The sequence below is a fragment of the Hippopotamus amphibius genome, chromosome X (assembly GCF_030028045.1).
Source record: "Hippopotamus amphibius kiboko isolate mHipAmp2 chromosome X, mHipAmp2.hap2, whole genome shotgun sequence".
Lineage (NCBI taxonomy): Eukaryota > Metazoa > Chordata > Mammalia > Artiodactyla > Hippopotamidae > Hippopotamus > Hippopotamus amphibius.
The window spans coordinates 48,093,188-48,111,062 of record NC_080203.1 but is presented as its reverse complement, the minus strand read 5'-3'; the positions used below and the strand labels follow the sequence as shown (position 1 = coordinate 48,111,062).

The 17,875-nt window shown below is 40.4% G+C and overlaps 1 protein-coding gene across 3 annotated transcripts in view; it reads right to left on the bottom strand.

Annotated features, from left to right (window-relative positions):
* SYTL4 (synaptotagmin like 4) overlaps nt 1-17,875 on the bottom strand; it is a 65,296-nt gene that overhangs the window by 23,054 nt on the left and 24,367 nt on the right. The window lies entirely within an intron of this gene.

Below are 17,875 nucleotides of genomic sequence, written 5' to 3'. Positions count from 1 at the left end.
AAGACTAAAGATGCAGATGTAGAGAACGGACTTGAGGACATGGCGTGGGGGGCGAAGCGGAAGCTGGGATGAAGTGAGAGAGTAGCACTGACATATATACACTACCAAATCTAAAGTAGATAGCTAGTGGGAAGCTGTTGCATAACACAAGGAGATCAATCTGATGATGCGTGATGACTTAGAGGGGTAAGATTTTGAGGGTGGGAGGGAGTCGTGGGAGGGAGGGGATATGCAGATATATAAATACAGCTGATTCACTTTGTTGTACAGCAAAAACTGGCACAACAGTGTAAAGCAATTATATTTCAATAAAAAGCTTAAAAATATATCAAATTGTATAGTTTAAACAAATGCAGTTTATTGTATGTGAATTATATCTCAATAAAATTTCTAAAAAAAAATACATCTACATGTGGAATGATTCTCACAGAACATCTACTGAACACTGGCACAAGACCTCAGACTTCCAAAAGTGCAAGAAAATCTCCATGTAACAGGGTAGGACAAAAGAAGAAAGAAAAAAAGAAAGGAATTAGAATGGGACCTGCACCCCTGGGAAGGAGCTAAATAAGAAGAAAGGTTTCTGCACACTGGCAAGTCCCCTCACTGGTGGGGAAATCAGATGGGACAGAGGGGGAGCTTCAGAGCCTAGGAGGAGAGTGCAGCAACTGGTTTGTGGCGGGCAAAGTGGAAAGAGACCTGCACAAAGGTCGGTGCCACCACCTGGCACTCCTCACCCTGAGACGCTCTTCCACTGGGGTAGGTGGGGGCTGGGTGCTGAGGCTTGGGCTTCGGAGGTAAGACCAGGGGAGAAGACTGGGCTAGGCTGCCTGGAGGCAGCCTGAGAGGGCCAGGTTGTGGTGTACCACAACCAAGGGAGTATGGGAGTAAGCCTGGGCCCACCAAAGAGGCAAGGCCAAAAACAAGGCAAGGCCCAAAAACAGCCCTCATGCCAAAAATATATTAATCTCAAACAAGCTATGCAGGAATGTTTCTGCATATAAATAGCCCTCCAAGACTACAGCAGATAATTGTTTCTCCTAAACTCACAGAGTAAGAGAAATACAAGCAAAATGAAGAAGCATAGGCACAACTCCTAGTTAAAAGATGAAGATAATTCCCCTGGAGGAACAAACAATGAAATAGACCTCTTCAGTCTAATAGATACCAAGTTCAAAAACAGGGTAATGAAAATACTGAAGGAATTAACAAAGGCTATCAACAGAAATGCAAATTACTGTAAAAAGGAACTATATAATGAGAAGCCAAAAAAAATTGGAAAATTCATTTGCCAAGATGAAAGCTGAGCTAAAGACAATAATTTGCAGAATGAATGGAGAAGAAAGGATAAGTGACCTGGAAGATAGACTAATGGAAATTACCCAATCAAAAAAAGTGGACAGAAAGCCATATGAAAAAAATGAAAGCAATATAAGAGACCTATGGGATAATATAGAGCATGCCAATCTATATGGCTAATCACATAATAGCGATTCCAGAAGGAGAAGAAAGAGAAAAGGGGATTGAAAACGTATTTGAAGAAACTATGGCTGAAAACTTCCCAAACCTAAAGAAGGAAAGAGATATCCAGATACAAGAAGCACAGAGGGTCCCAAACAAGATGAACCTAAACAGACCTACACCAAGACATATTATAATAAAATGAGAAAAGTTAAAGAGAGGATTCTAAAGGCAGCAAGAGAAAAACAAAGAGTTAACCACAAGGGAAACCCCATAAGGCTATCAGTTCATTTCTCTACAGAAATGCTGCAAGCCAGAGGGGAATGGCAAAATATATTCAAAGTCTTGAAAGAGAAAAATGTGCAACTTAGAATGCTGTACCCAGCAAGATTATCATTTAGAATAGGAAGAGAAATGAAGAATTTCTCAGACAAGCAAAAACTAAAAGAATACAGCAATACTAAACCTATCCTAAAAGAAACATTGAAAGGTCTTCTCTAAATTGAAAAAAAGCTAGAAGATACAGGAAGAAGGAAATCACAATTGGAAAGTAAATCACTTAAATTAGCCAGTACACAGATCAAAAGAGAAAAAAAAATATTTGTGAAAGCAATGATAAACACAAGGAACAGGGCAGAGTCAAGATGGCGGCATGGGAAGACGCGGAGATCACGTCTCCCCATAAATAGATCGGTTGCCAGAGGCCGGTGGGGGACCTGAGGCCCAAGCAGACCGCAGGAACCCTGGAGCAACTGGATAGGACCTGGGGGAAGTCAGGAGGGCGGGGAAGGGGAAACCGGACGAGACCGGCACCCCTGGGGGGTGGCTAGGTGAGGGGGGAGGTTCCCACCTGGAGGGACTGTTGGAGGCTGGAGAGATCCGAAACTGCAACTGGGTTTCTCCTGCCTAGGAGGCCAGGAGGCCTGCTGAGCTCCCTGGCTTGGGGGCCTGGGGGGCTCCCCAGTGGGGTCCTCCATCCTCCAAGGCCCCCTCTGGGCTGCATGGGTCCTGAGGGTGTGGGAAGGAGGGAGGAGGGGCGAGGAGGTGGAGAGGCAGACAGGTGGACAGGTGGGGGTGGGGGCTTTGAGATCAGGAGACGGGGAGGTGAGAGGGCGTTTCACCCGCCCACTTGGCCAGGGAGGCCGACTAGGCTCCCGGGCCTGGTCCTTCACTCTCCAGGACCCCCTCTGGCACGAAGCTCCTGGGGGCGTGGTGGGGAGGGGGATGGGGGTAGGGAGAGAGGTAGACAGTGGGGGTGGGAAGGGATCTCTCCAGGTCAGAAGAATAGGGGAGGCACCACCAGGTAATTCTTCTGGGAGGGTCCTCCACCTTCCAAGGCTCCCCCCGGCTGTTGGTCCTAGAAGTACAGGAAGGAAGCACTGGGGGGAAAAGAAGAGGTGGAAGTGGGGAGGGACCTCTGGGATCAGAGGATTAGGGGAGGAGTGGAAGGCATTTCCGCTGCCCACTGGCCCGGGATGCCTGCTGGGCTCCTGGGCCTGCTCTCCAACTTTCCAGGCTCCCCTCCCAGACACGTTGGTCCTGGGGACATTAGAGCATGGCAGGGGAAGAGGAAGAGAGGCAAACTGCTGCTGGGACGTTCCAGGAGCAGAGGACCAGGGGAGGTGCAGAGGACGTTTCCCATGCCCACCTGGGCCTGGTGGGCCTGCTGGGCTCCCGAGTCTGGTCCCTCAGTCTCTCTGGCTGTGTGGGTTGTACAGGCATGGGAGTGAGGGAGGAGAAGAGAAGAGGAAGAGAGGCAGACAGCGGTGGGGAAGGCCTTGCACGACCAGGGGATCAGGAGGGACACTGAGGGAAAACTCCCTACCCACTTGGCACCGGGAGGCCTGCTGCAACCCCAGGCCTGGTCTTTGGTCCTCCAGGGGTCCCTCTAGGTCTCACTGGTCCTAGGGGTGTAGAAGGAAAGCAGGGGAGAAGAGGAGAGGTGGGCAGGGGAGGGGGCCTTCTGGATTGGAGGATCAAGGGAGGCAGAGAAGGTATTTCCCCTGCCCACTACCCCTGGGAAGCCTGCTATGCTCATGGACCTGGTCTTTCACACTCCAGGGTCCCCTCCAGCTGCTTGGGACCTAGAAGAGTGGGAAGCAGGGGAGAGGAAGAGAGGCAGGCAGGGACCCTACGAGAATGGAAGATCTGGGGAAGTACCACAGGCGTTACCCTAGCCCAGTTGCCCCTGGGAAACCTGTTGGGCGTCAGAGTTTGGTCTCCTGCCTTCCAGTGCCCCCTGCAAATGTGAGGGTCCTAGAGGAATAGGAGAGAGGGGGTGAGGAAGAAGAGAACCCAAGGGGGAGGGATCTTCTGAGATTGGAGGACTAGGGGAGGTGCCTAGCATTTCTCCCACCAACTCGGGCCCAGGGAGCCCGCTGGGTACCTCAACCTGGTCCTCGGCCCCCAGGACCAGAGGCATTCCTGGGCCGCTCTGCCTCATTGGGCCTAAGCACCATTCCCCACCACCCCCAGGGCCTTTTCTAAGCATAGGCCCTGCCCATTGCCTAACCTACCACCCACCCCGCCCTTGTCTAAGCCCTGCCCCCACAGCCAAGGCCTTTTCTGGTCTTTTCTTTCTTTTTCTATTTTTTTATTCCCACCTCCTCACTTAAGTTATTGTAGTTGTTTTACCTTCCACTTGTTGCTCCATCTTTTTTGTTTAATTTTTTCTAACACATCTGTTAGTTTCCTACTATCGAATTTTTTATCTTGCTATTGTTCTGCTGTTCTCCTATTTTTTATTTTTTTATTTTTTAAAATTAATTAATTTATTTATTTCATTGGCTGTGTTGGGACTTTCCTGCTGTGTGTGGGCTTTCTTCTTTAGTTGCAGTGAGTGGGGGGCTACTCTTTGTTGTGGTGTGCAGGCTCCTCATTGCCGTGGTTTCTCTTGTTGCAGAGCACGGGCTCTAGGTGCGTGGGCTTCAGTAGTTGCAGCACATGGGCTCAATAGTTGTGGCTCACGGGCTCTAAAGCGCAGGCTCAATAGTGGTGGTGCACGGACTTAGTTGCTCTGCGGCATGTGGGATCTTCCTGGAGCAGGGATCAAACGCATGTCCCCTGCATTGGCAGGTGGATTCTTAACCACTGCGCCACCTAGGAAGCCCTCTCTTATTTTTAAAAAAAATTTTTTTTCGTTTTCCTGCTCCACACGGCTTGCAGGATCTTGACTCACAAGCCCAGGGTCAGGCCTGAGCTCCTGAGGTGGGAGCTCTGAGTCCAAAACACTTGACTAACAGGGAAACCCAGATCCCAGGGAATATTCATCAGAGTGAGGTCTCCCAGAGGTTCTCACTTCAACACCAAGACCCAGCTATACTCAACAGCCTACAAACTCCAGTGATTGACACCTCAGGCCAAACACCCAGAGGGACAGGAGCACAATAACGGCCATCCAAAGTGGGAGGAAAATGAGACGACAAAAAAAATATGTCACAGATAAAGGAACAAGGTAAAAATACATAAGACCAAATAAATGAAGAGGAAATAGGAAAACTACCTGAAAGACTTCAGAGTAATGATAGTAAAGATGATCCAAAATATCGATAGCAAAAAAGAGAAAATACAAGAAACAGTTAATAAGGACTCAGAAGAACTAAAGAGCAAACAAAAAAGTAAAAATAACAAAATAACCGAGATTAAAAATACTCTAGATGGTATAAACAGCAGAATAACTAAGGCAGAAGAATGAATTAGTGAGTTGGAAGATAGAATGGGGGAAATAACTGCCACAGAGCAGGAAAGAGAAAAAAGAATAAAGAATGGAGGACAGTCTCAGAAACCTTGGTGACAACATTAAGCACACCAACATTCGAATCATAGGCATCCCAGAAGAATAAGAACAAAAGAAAGGGTCTAAGAAAATATTTGAAGAGGTTATAGTGGAAAACTTCCCCAACGTGGGAAAGGAAATAATTAACCAAGTCCAAGAAGCGCAGAGGGTCCCATACAGAATAAATGCAAAGAGAAATACACTGAGGCACATATTAATCAAACTAACGAAAATTAAACACAAAGAAAAAATATTAAAAGCAGCAAGAGAAAAGCAACAAACAACATATAAGGGAATACCCATAAGGATAACAGCTGACCTTTCTGCAGAAACTCTACAGGCCAGAAGGGAATGGCAGGATATACTGAAAGTCCTGAAAGAAAAAACCTACAGCCAAGAATACTCTACGCAGCAAGAATCTCATTCAGATTTGATGGCAAAATCAAAAGCTTTACAGACAAGCAAAAGTTAAGAGAACTCAGCACCACCAAACCAGCCTTACAATTGCTAAAGGAACTTTTCTAAGTAGGAAACACAAGAGAAGGAAAAGACCTACAAAAACAAACCCAAAATAATTAAGAAAATAGTAATAGGAACAAAAAAAGAAAATGGTAATAGGAACACACATGTCAATAATCACCTTAAATTTAAATGGATAAAATGCTCCCGCCAAAAGACACAGACAGGCTGAATGGATACAAAAACAAGAACCTTTTATATGCTGCCTACAAGAAACCCACCTCAGACCAAGGGACACATATAGACTGAAAGTAAGGGGATGGAAAAAGATATTCCATGCAACTGAAGTCAAAAGAAAGCTAGAGTAGTAATACTCACATCAGACAAATTAGACTTTAAAGTAAAGACTATTACAAGAGACAAAGAAAGACACTACATAATGATCAAGGGCTCAATCCAAGAAGAACATATAACAATTGTAAATATCTATGCACCCAACATAGGAGCACCTCAATATATAAGACAAATGCTAACCGCCAAAAGAAGGGGAAATCGACAGTAACACAATAATAGTAGGAGACTTTAACACCCCACTTACATCAATGGACAGATCATCCAAACAGAAAATAAAGAAGGACACACAAGCTTTAAAGGACACATTAGACCATCTCGACTTAACTGATATTTACAGGACATTCCAACCAAAAACGACAGAATACACTTTCTTCCCAAGTGCACCTGCAACATTCTCTAGGATAGATCATATCTTGGGTCACAAATCAAGTCTCGGTAAATTCAAAAAAATTCAAATCGTATCAAGCATTTTCTCTGACCACAACAACATGAGACTAGATATCAATTACCTGAAAAAAACTGTATAAAATACAAACACAAGGAGGCTAAACAATACGCTATTAAACAACCAAGAAATCACTGAAGAAATCAAAGAGGAAATTAAAAAATACCTAGAAACAAATGACAATGAAAACACAACAACCCAAAACTTATGGGACGCAGCAAAAGCAGTTCTAAGAGGGAAGTTTATAGCAATACAATCCTACCTCAAGAAACAAGAAAAATATCGAATAAACAACCTAAACTTACACCTAAAACAATCAGAGAAAGAAGAAGAAAAAAAACCCCAAAGTGAGCAGAAAGAAAGAGATCATAAAGGTCAGATCAGAAATAAATGAAAAAGAAATAAAGGAAACAACAGCAAAGATCAATAAAACTAAAAGAAGATAAACAAAAGTGATAAACCATTAGCCAAACTTTCAGGAAAAAAAGGGAGAAGACGCAAATCAACAGAATTAGAAATGAAAAAGGAGAAGTAACAATGGACACTGCAGAAATACAAAAGATCATGAGAGACTACTACAAGCAACTATATGCCAATAAATTCCATAATCTGAAAGAAATGGATAAATTCTAGAAAAGTACAATCTTTCAAGACTGAACCAGGAAGAAATAGAAACTATGAACAGACCAATCACAAGCACTGAAATTGAGACTGTGATTAAAAATCTCCCAACAAACAAAAGCCCAGGGCCAGATGGCTTCACAGGCGAATTCTATCAAACATTTCGAGAAGAGCTAATACCTATCCTTCTCAAACTCTTCCAAAATAGAGCAGGAGGAAAACGCCCAAACTCATTCTAAGAGGCCACCATCACCCTGATACCAAATCAGGCAAAGATGTCACAAAAAAGGAAAATTACAGGCCAATATCACTGATGAATATAGATGCAAAAATCCTCAAGAAAATACTAGCAAAGAGAATCCAACAGCACATTAAAAAGATCATACACCGTGATCTAGTGGGGTTTATCCCAGAAATGCAAGGATTCTTCAATATACGCAAATCAATCAATGTGACACATCATATTAACAAATTGAAGGATAAAAACCATATGATCATCTCAATAGATGTGGAAAAAGCTTTTGACAAAATTCAACATCCATTTATGATTCGAAATGCTCCAGAAAGTGGGCATAGAAGAAAACTATCTCAACATAATAAAAGCCATATATGACAAACCAACAGCCAACATCGTTCAAAATGGTGAAAAACTGAAAGCATTCCCTCTAAGAACAGGAACAACACAAGGGTGCCCACTCTCACAACTAATATTCAACACAGTTTTGGAAGTTTTAGCCATAGCAATCAGAGAAGAAAATGAAATAAAAGGAATCCAACTAGGAAAAGAAGAAGTAAAATTGTCACTCTTGGCAAATGACAAGATATTATACATAGAAAACCCTAAAGATTCTACCAGAAAACTGCTAGCGCTAATTGATGAATTTAGGAAACTAGAAGGATACAAAATTAATGTGTAGAAATCTCTTGCATGCCTATACACTAACAACGGAAGAGCAGAAAGAGAAATTAAGGAAACACTTCCATTTACCATCACAACAAAAAGAATAAAATTCCTAGGAATAAACCTGCCTAAGGAGGCAAAAGACCTGTATGCAGAAAACTATAAGACACTGATGAAAGAAATCAAAGACAATACAAAGAGATGGAGGGACATACCATGTTCTTGGATTAGAAGAATCAACATTGTGAAAATGACTGTACTACCCAAAGCAATTTACAGATTCAACGCAATTCCTATCAAATTACCAACAGCATTTTTCACAGAACTAGAGCAAGAAATCTTACGATTTGTATGGAAATGCAAAAGACCGCAAATAGCCAAAGCAATCTTGGAAAGACAGAGTTGATGGAATGAGGCTTCCTGACTTCAAACTATACTACAAGGCTACAGTGATCAAGACAGTATGGTACTGGCACAAAAACAGAACAGTAGATCAGTGGAACAGAATAGAGAACCCAGAGATAAACCCAAGCACATATGGGCACCTTATCTTTGACAAAGGAGGCAAGAATATGCAATGGAAAGAAGAGAGCCTCTTCAATATGTGGTGCTGGGAAAATTGGACAGCTACATGTAAAAGAATGAAATTAGAACACTTCCTAACACCACACACAAAAATAAACTCAACATAGATTAAAGAGTTAAATGTAAGGCCAGACACTAAAAAACACCCAGAGGAAAACATAGGCAGAATACTCTATGACATAACATCAAAACAAGATCCTTTTTGACCCACCTCCTAGAATAAGGGAAATAAAATCAAGATTAAACAAATGAGACCTAATGAAACTTAAAAGCTTTTGCATAGCAAAGGAAACAATAAAGAAGACAAGAAGACAATCCTCAGACTGGGAGAAAATACTTGCCAATAAAGCAATGGACAAAGGATTAATCTCCAAAATATACAAGCAGCTCATGCAGCTTAATACCAAAAAAGCAAATAACCCAATCCACAAATGGGCGGAAGACCTAAATAGACATTTCTCCAAAGAAGATATGCAGATGGCCAATAAACACATGAAAAGATGCTCAACATCACTAACCATTAGAGAAATGCAAGTCAAAGCCACAATGAGGTATCACCTCACACCGGTCAGAATAGCCATTATCAGCAAATCTAGAAACAATAAATGTTGGACAGGGTGTGGAGAAAAGGGAACTCTCCTGCAATGTTGGTGGGAATGTAAGTTGGTACAGCCACTAGGGAAAACAGTTTGGAGGTTCCTTAAAAAACTAAAAATGGAACTACCATATGACCCAGGAATCCCACTACTGGGCATATACCCAAAGAAAACCATAATCCCAAAAGAAACATGTACCATAATATTCACTGCAGCACTATTTACAATAGCCAGGACATGGAAGCAACCTATATGCCCATCAACAGATGAATGGATAAACAAGATGTGGCACATATATACAATGGAATATTACTCAGCCATAAAAAGGAATGAAATGGAGCTATATGTAATGAGGTGGATAGACCTAGAGACTGTCATACGGAGCGAAGTAAACCAGAAAGTGAAAAACAAATACCGTATGCTAACTCATATATATGTAATCTAAAGAAATGGTACTGATGAACCCAGCGACAGGGCAAGAGTGGAGATGCAGATGTAGAGAATGGACTTGAGGACACAGGGCTGGGGTGGGGGGTTGGGGGGCGAAGGGGAAGCTGAGATGAAGTGAGAGAGTAGCACAGACATATATACACTACCAAATGTAAAAGAGATAGCTAGTGGGAATTTGCTGTATAACAAAGGGAGATCAAGTCGATGATGGGTGATGCTTTAGAGGGCCAGGACAGGGATGGTGGGAGGGAGTCACGGGAGGGAGGGGATATGGGGATATAAGTATAAATACAGCTGATTCACTTTGGTGTACCTCAAAAACTGGTACAAGAGTGTAAAGCAATTATATTTCAATAAAGATCTAAAAAAAGCCACCATGAACAGTAAAAGGATAAACATGAAGATGTAAAAAAGGACATCAAAATCATAAAATGTGGAGTAGGAGAGTAAGAAAATGTAGATTCTTTTTTTTTAGAATGTGTTTATATGTTTATCAATCAAAAGCAAGCAGATATAGGAAGGTGTTAAAATACTTGAAAAACAGGGCAACCACAAATCAAAAACATACAATACATTCACAAAAACCAAAAAGAAGAGGACACAAGCATAAAATAAAAGGAAATTATGAAACCACAAAAGGAAAAACAAAAAGAAAAAGAAAGGAACAAACAATGGCAATAAATACATATGTATCAATAAGTACCTTAAATGTCAACGGACTGAATGATCCAATCAAAAGACCGAGAGTGGCAGACTGGATAAAAAAACAAGAGCCTGCAATATGCTGCCTACAAGAGACCCACCTTAGGGCAAAGGACACACATAGGCTGAAAGTGAGGGGATGGAAAAATATATTTCATGCAAATGGAAATGACAAGAAAGCTGGAGTTGCAATACTCATATCAGACAAAATAGACTTCAAAAGAAAGGCCATAAAGAAAGGTAAAGAAGGACACTATAGGGACTTCCTAGGTGGCACAGTAGGTAAGAATCTGCCTGCCAATGCAGGGGACACGGGTTCGATCCCTGCCCCAGGAAGGTACCACATGATACGGAACAACTAAGCCCATGTGCCACAACTATTGAGCCTGCGCTCTAGAGCTCGTGAGCCACAACCATTGAGTCCATGTGCCGCAACTACTGAAGCCCACGCGCCTAGAGCCCGTGCTCTGCAACAACAGAGGCCACTGCAATGAGAAGCCCGGGCACCACAGTGAAGAGTAGCCCCTGCTCGCCACAACTAGAGAAAGCCCATGTGCAGCAACGAAGACCCAACACAGCCAATTAAATAAATAAATAAATAAATAAATTTATATAAAAAAGGACACTATATAATGGTAAAAGGATTAATACAAGAAGAGAATTTTACACTCATCAACATATATGCATCTAATATATGAGCACCCAAATACGTAAAACAAATACTTACAGACATTAAGGGAGAAATTGATGGAAATACAATAATAGTAGACTTTAACACCCCACTCACATCAATGGACAGACCTTTTAGACAGAAAATCAATGAGGCAAGAAAGATCCTAAATGATACACTAGAAGAGTTAGATTTAATTGATATTTTTAGGACATTATATCCAAAAAAACACAATACACATTCTTTTCAAGAGCACATGGAACATTCTCTAGGACTGACCACATACTAGAGCACAAAAATAACCTCAACAAATTTAAGCGTACAGAAATTATTTCAATCATCTTCTCTGACCTCACTGGCATGAAACTAGAAATCAATCACAGGAAAAGAAATGAGCAAAAAAAATGATTACATGGAGACTAAACTACAGGCTACTAAAAAATCAATGTGTCAATGAGGAAATAAAAAAGGAAATTAAAAAATACTTTGAGACAAATGACAAATGAAAACACAACCACACAAAATATATGGGATGCAGCAATAGCAGTTCTTAGAGGGAAGGTCACAGCAATATAGGTCTTCCTCAAAAAACAAGAAAAATCTCTAAACAACCTAATGCATCACCTACAGGAATTAGAAAAAAAAGCAAACAAAACCTAAAGTCAGCAGAAGGAAGGAAATAATAAAGATCAAGGAGGAAATAAATAACATAGAGATTTATAAAAGACAATAGAAAAATCAATAAAACCAAGAGCTGCTTATTTGAAAGGGTAAACAAAATTGACAAACCACTGGTCAGGCCCACCAAGAAGAAAAGTGAGAGAACCCAAATAAACAAAATAAGAGAATACTATGAACAATTATATGCCAACAAATTTGACAACCTAGAAGAAACAGACAACTTTCCTGAAACACACAGTCCACCAAAATTGAATCAAGAAGAAATAGATGATTTGAACAGACAAATCACTAGACATGAAATAGAACCTGAAATTTTTAAAAACTCCCTACAAACAAAAGTCCAGAACCAGATGGCTTCACAGGCGAATTTTAGCAAACATGCAAAGAAGAACTTATACTGATCCTCCTCAAACCCCTCCAAAATATTGAAGAGGAGGGAACACTCCCAAAGACATTCTATGACGCCACCATCACCCTGATACCAAAACCAGACAAAGATACCACCAAAAAAAGGAAAATACAGGCCAATACCTTTAAATATAAATGCAAAAATTCTCAACACAATATTAGCAAACCGAATCCAACAACACATTAAAAAAGACATACACCATGACCAGTGGGATTCATCCCAAGTTCACAGGGATGGTTCAACATATGCAAATCAATCAATGTAATACACCACATAAACAAAAGAAAACTCAAAAACCACATGATCATTTCAGCAGATGCAGAAAAAGCATTTGACAAAATTCAACATCCATTCATAATGAAATCTCTGACCAAAGCAGGTATAGAGGGAACATATCTCAACATAATAAAAGCCATTTATGACAAATGCATAGCCAATATAATACTCAATGGTGAAAAGCTGAAAGCCTTCCTGCTAAAATCTGGAACAAGCTACGGATGCCCACTCTCACCTCTTCTACTCAACATAGTATTGTAAGTCCATGTCACAGCAATCAGACAGGAAAAAGAAATAAAAGGTATCCATATTGGAAGGGAAGAGGAAAAACTGTCACTATATGCAGATGACATGATACTATATACAGAAAACCCTAAGGACTCCACACAAAAACTATTAGATTTAATAAATGAATTCAGCAGAGTAGCAGGATACAAGATTAACACCCAGAAATTGGTTGCATTTCTTTACACTAACAATGAAATGTCAGAAAGGGAATGTAAAAAAAAATACCATTTAAAATTGCACCAAAAAAATAATAAAATACAATACCTAGGAAAAAACGTGACCAAGGAGATGAAAGACGTGTATGCTCAGAACTATGAAACATTAATAAAGAAAATTAAAGAGGATTCAAAGAAATGGAAAGATTTCCCATGCTCTTGGATTGGAAGAATTAATACTGTTAAAATGGCAATAATACCCAAAGCAATCTACCGATTTAATGCTATCCCTATCAAACTACACATGACATTTTTCACAGAACTAGAATAATCAACAAATTAGTATGGAACCATAAAAGACCCAGAATTGCCAAAGTAATTCTGAAGGGGGAAAAAAAAAAGCAGGTGACATAACTCTCCCAGACTTCAGAAAACACTACAAAGCTACAGTAATCAAAACAGTGTAGTATTGGTACAAAAAAAGACATATGGATCAATGGAACAGAATAGAGCACCCAGAAATAAACCCACACACCTACAGTCAATCTTTGACAAAGGAGGCAAGAATATAAAATGGTAAAAAGACAGTCTCTTTAGCAAGTGGTGCTGGGAAAGTTGGACAGCTGCATATAAATCAGTGAAGTTAGAACACACCCTCACACCAAGCACAAAAATAAACTCAAAATGGCTTAAAGACTTAAACATGAGACATGACACCATAAGACTCCTAGAAGAGAGCATAGGCAAAATATTCTCTGATATAAATTGTACCAGTGTTTTCTTAGGTCAGTCACCCAAGGCAATAGAAATAAAAACAAATATAAACAAATGGGACCTAATCAAACTTACAAGCTTCTGCACAGCAAAGGAAACAATAAACAAAACAAAAAGACAACCTATAGACTGGGAGAAAATATTTGCAAATGATGTGACTAACAAGGGCTTAATCTCCAAGATATACAAACAGCTCATACAACTCAGGGATCATTTTTTTTTAAGATTTATTTTATTATTTATTTATTTTATTTATTTTTGGCTGTATTGGGTCTTCACTGCTGTACACAGGCTTTCTCTAGTTGTGGTGAGCAGGGACTACTCTTTGTTGCAGTGTGCAGGCTTCTCATTGCAGTGGCTTCTCTTGTTATGGAGCATGGGTTCTAGGCATGCAGGCTTCAGTAGCTGCAGCACGCAGGCCCAGTAGTTGTGGCTTGCAGGGTCTAGAGCACAGTCTCAGTAGTTGTGGCACACGGGTTTAGTTGCTCCGCAGCATGTCAGATCTTCCTGGACCAGGGATCAAACCCGTATCTCCTGCATTGGCAGGTGGATTCTTAACCAGTGCACCATCAGAGAAGTCCCCTCATACAACTCAACAACAAAAATAAAACAACCCAATCAAAAAATGGGCAGAAGACCTTAATAGCTATTTCTCCAAAGAAGACATACAGATGGCCAATAGGCACATGAAAAGATGCTCAACATCACTAATTATTAGAGAAATGCAAATCAAAACTACAATGAGGTACCACCTCACACTGATCAGAATGGCCATCATCAAAAAGTCTACACATAACAAATGCTGGAGAGGGTGTGAAGAAAAGGGAATCCTCCTACACTATTGGTGAGAATGTAAATTGGTGTAGTTACTAGGCAAAACAGTATGGAGGTTCCTTAGAAAACTAAAAATAGAGTTACCATACGATCCAGCAACCCCATTCCTGGGCATATACCCAGACAAAACTATAATTCAAAAGAATACATGCACCCCTATGCTCAGAGCAGCACTATTCACAATAACCAAGACATGGAAACAACCTAAATGTCCATTGACAGATGAATGGATAAAGATGGTGTGGTACATATATACAATGGAATACTACACAGCCATAAAAAATGAAATAGGGCTTCCCAGGTGGTGCAATGGTTAAGAATCTGCCTGCCAATGCAGGGGACATTGGTTCAAGTCCTGGTCCAGGAAGATTCCACATGCTGCGGAGCAACTAAGCCCGTGTGCCACAACTACTGAGCCTGTGCTCTAGAGCCCGCAAGGCACAATTATTGAGTCCATGTGCCACAACTAATGAAGCCTGAGTGCCTAGAGCCTGTGCTCCACAACAAAGGGAAGCCACCACAATGGGAAGCCCACGCACTGCAATGAAGAGTAGCCCCCGCTCTCCACAACTAGAGAAACCCCGTGCGCAGCAATGAAGACCCAACACAGCAAATAGATTAATCAGTTTTAGAAAATGAATGAAATAATGCCATGTGCAGCAACATAGATGCAACTAGAAATTATCTTACTAAGTGAAGTCAGTCAGAGAAAGACAAATACCATATGATATCACTTGTATGTGGAATCTAAAATATGGCACAAATGAACCTATCTACAAAACAGAAATATACTCACAGACATAGAGAACAGATTTGTGGTTGCCAAGGGGGATGGGGGAGGGAGAGGGATGGACTGGGAGTTTGGGGTTAGTATATGCAAACTATTACATTTAGAATGGATAAACTACAAGGTCCTACTGTATAGCACAGGAAACTATATCCAATCTCCTGGGACAAACCATAATGGAAAAAAATATTTAAAAGGAATGTATACATGTGCATAACTGAATCACTTTGCTGTACAGCAGAAGTTAGCACAAGATTGTAAACCGACTATACTTCAATAAAAATTTAAATTAAAAAAACTGGTATGGTCAGTCTTTATAATTTTAGTCATTCTAGTGGGTACACAGTAGCATCATATTATGATTTTAATTTGCATTTCCCTAATGAGTAATGAAGTTGAGCATCTTTTCATGTGTTTATTTGGCATTTGTATATTGTCTTTGGTAAAATGTCTGATCAAATCTTTTGCCCACTTTCCATCTGATTATCTGCATTCTTGAGTTTTGAAAATTGTCTCATGTTTTTTCACTTAACATGTATACAGTATGATCCTTTTGTGAAAAATTAAAATTTGAAGGATCCAACCCACATTTGTACATTTAGACAGTTGGGTAGTCCATACACCAAAATTATTAATGACTTAACAAGAACTGTCTGGGACAGATGAAGTGAGGTTACTGGGGATTCATATGATAATTTCTATATTGCTTTTCATCAATCATATAAAACATGATAAAGTCATTTCTCTTTGGCTGAGGGCAAGTTGGGGGGAAAAACACAAATAAAAAGTCAAAAATTCACCAGCAGCAACCAAATGAGGAAAGGAATAAAGCCTCAAGTCATAAAGTTTAAAAAGTCATGGCTCATGGAAGCAACCTAAATGTCCATCAACAGATGAATGGATGAAAAAGATGTGGTACGTATATACAATGGAATATTACTCCGCTGTAAAAAGCAATGAAACTGGGACATTTGTAGAGACATGGATGGACCTAGAGACTGTCATGCAGAGTGAAGTGAGTCAGAAAGAGAAAAACAAATATCGTATATTAACACATATATGTGGAATATAGAAAAATGGTACAAATCAACTAGTTTGCAAGGCAGAAATAGAGACACAGATGTAGAGAACAAACATATGGACACCAAGTGGGGAAAGCGGGGAGGGTTGGGGGGAATGAATTGGGAGATTGGGAGACCAAATTGTACACTCTAAATATATGCAGTTTATTATCTGTTAACTGTATCTCAATAAAAGTTCTTAAAAAATAAATAAAATACAATGGTTTTCCAGCTTTCAAAAAAAAAAGTCATGGCTAAGAAAACAGAAGAAAGATCTAGCTCAGCAAAACTCCTTCCAATGTGGAGATGTACAGATTGAGTGAGTAGACAGTCCTGGGGTAAGATAAGGAAAACAAAAATCCTCAAGATTTGGACCCCAGCTATCACTGAGGTACCCCAACAGAGGCAGACAAGCCTGCTGGGGGATGTCATCTCTCAGGGAACTGGTATGAGCTAGAGGATGCATCCAGAGCTGGACTGAGTGAGCCCAGACATTTAAGAGAATTTCAGGAGACTGAAACCCAGGACTCCCAAGTTGTCTTTTGCCTCTCCCCTCGTGTTACAAAAAAGAAGTATATAGAAAGCAACTTCTTTTTTCCCCAAGTATTTTATTATTTTTATTTATTTTTTATTGAAGTACAGTTGATTTACAATGTTTCAGGTGTACAGCAAAGTGATTCAGTTATGCACACGTGCGCACATTTGCGTGTGTGTATTCTTTTTCAGTTTTTTTCCATTATGGGTTATTACAAGATATTGAATATAGTTCCTTGTGCTATACAGTAGGTCCTTATTATCTATCTATTTTATATATAGTAGTGTATATCTGTTAATCCCAAATTCCCAGTTTATCCCTCCCCACCCTTTTCCCCTCTGGTAACCATAAATTTGTTTTCTATGTCTGTGAGTCTATTTCTCTTTTGTAAATAAGTTTACTTGTATCATATTTTAGATTCCACATATAAGTGATATCATGGTATTTGTCTTTGTCTGACTTACTTCACTTAGTATGATAATCTCTAAGTCCATCCATGTTGCTGCAAATTGCATTATTTCATTCTTTTTATGGCTGAGTAGTATTCCATTCTATAAATGTACCACCTCTTCTTTGTCCATTTATCTATTGATGGACACTTAGGTTGCTTCCATGTCTTGGCTATTGTGAATAGTGCTGCTATGAACACTGGGGTGCATGTGTCTATTCAAATTAGAGTTTTTGTCTTTTCCAGATATATGCCCAGGAATGGGACTGCTGGATCATATGGCAACTTCATTTTTAGTTTTTTAAGGAACCTCCATACTATTTTGCATAGTGGCTGCACCAATTTACATTTCCATCAACAGCACAGGAAGGTTCTCTTTGATGCACACCCTCTCCAGCATTTATCAGTTGTGGACTTTTTGATGATGGCCATCCTGACCAGAGTGAGGTGGTACCTTATTACAGTTTTGATTTGCATTTCTCTAGTAATTAGCAATGCTGAGCATCTTTTCACGTGCCCATTGGCCATCTGTATGTTTTCTTTGGAGAAATATCTATTAAGGTCTTCTGCCTATTTTTTGTTTGGGTTGTTTGTTTTTTGGCTATTGA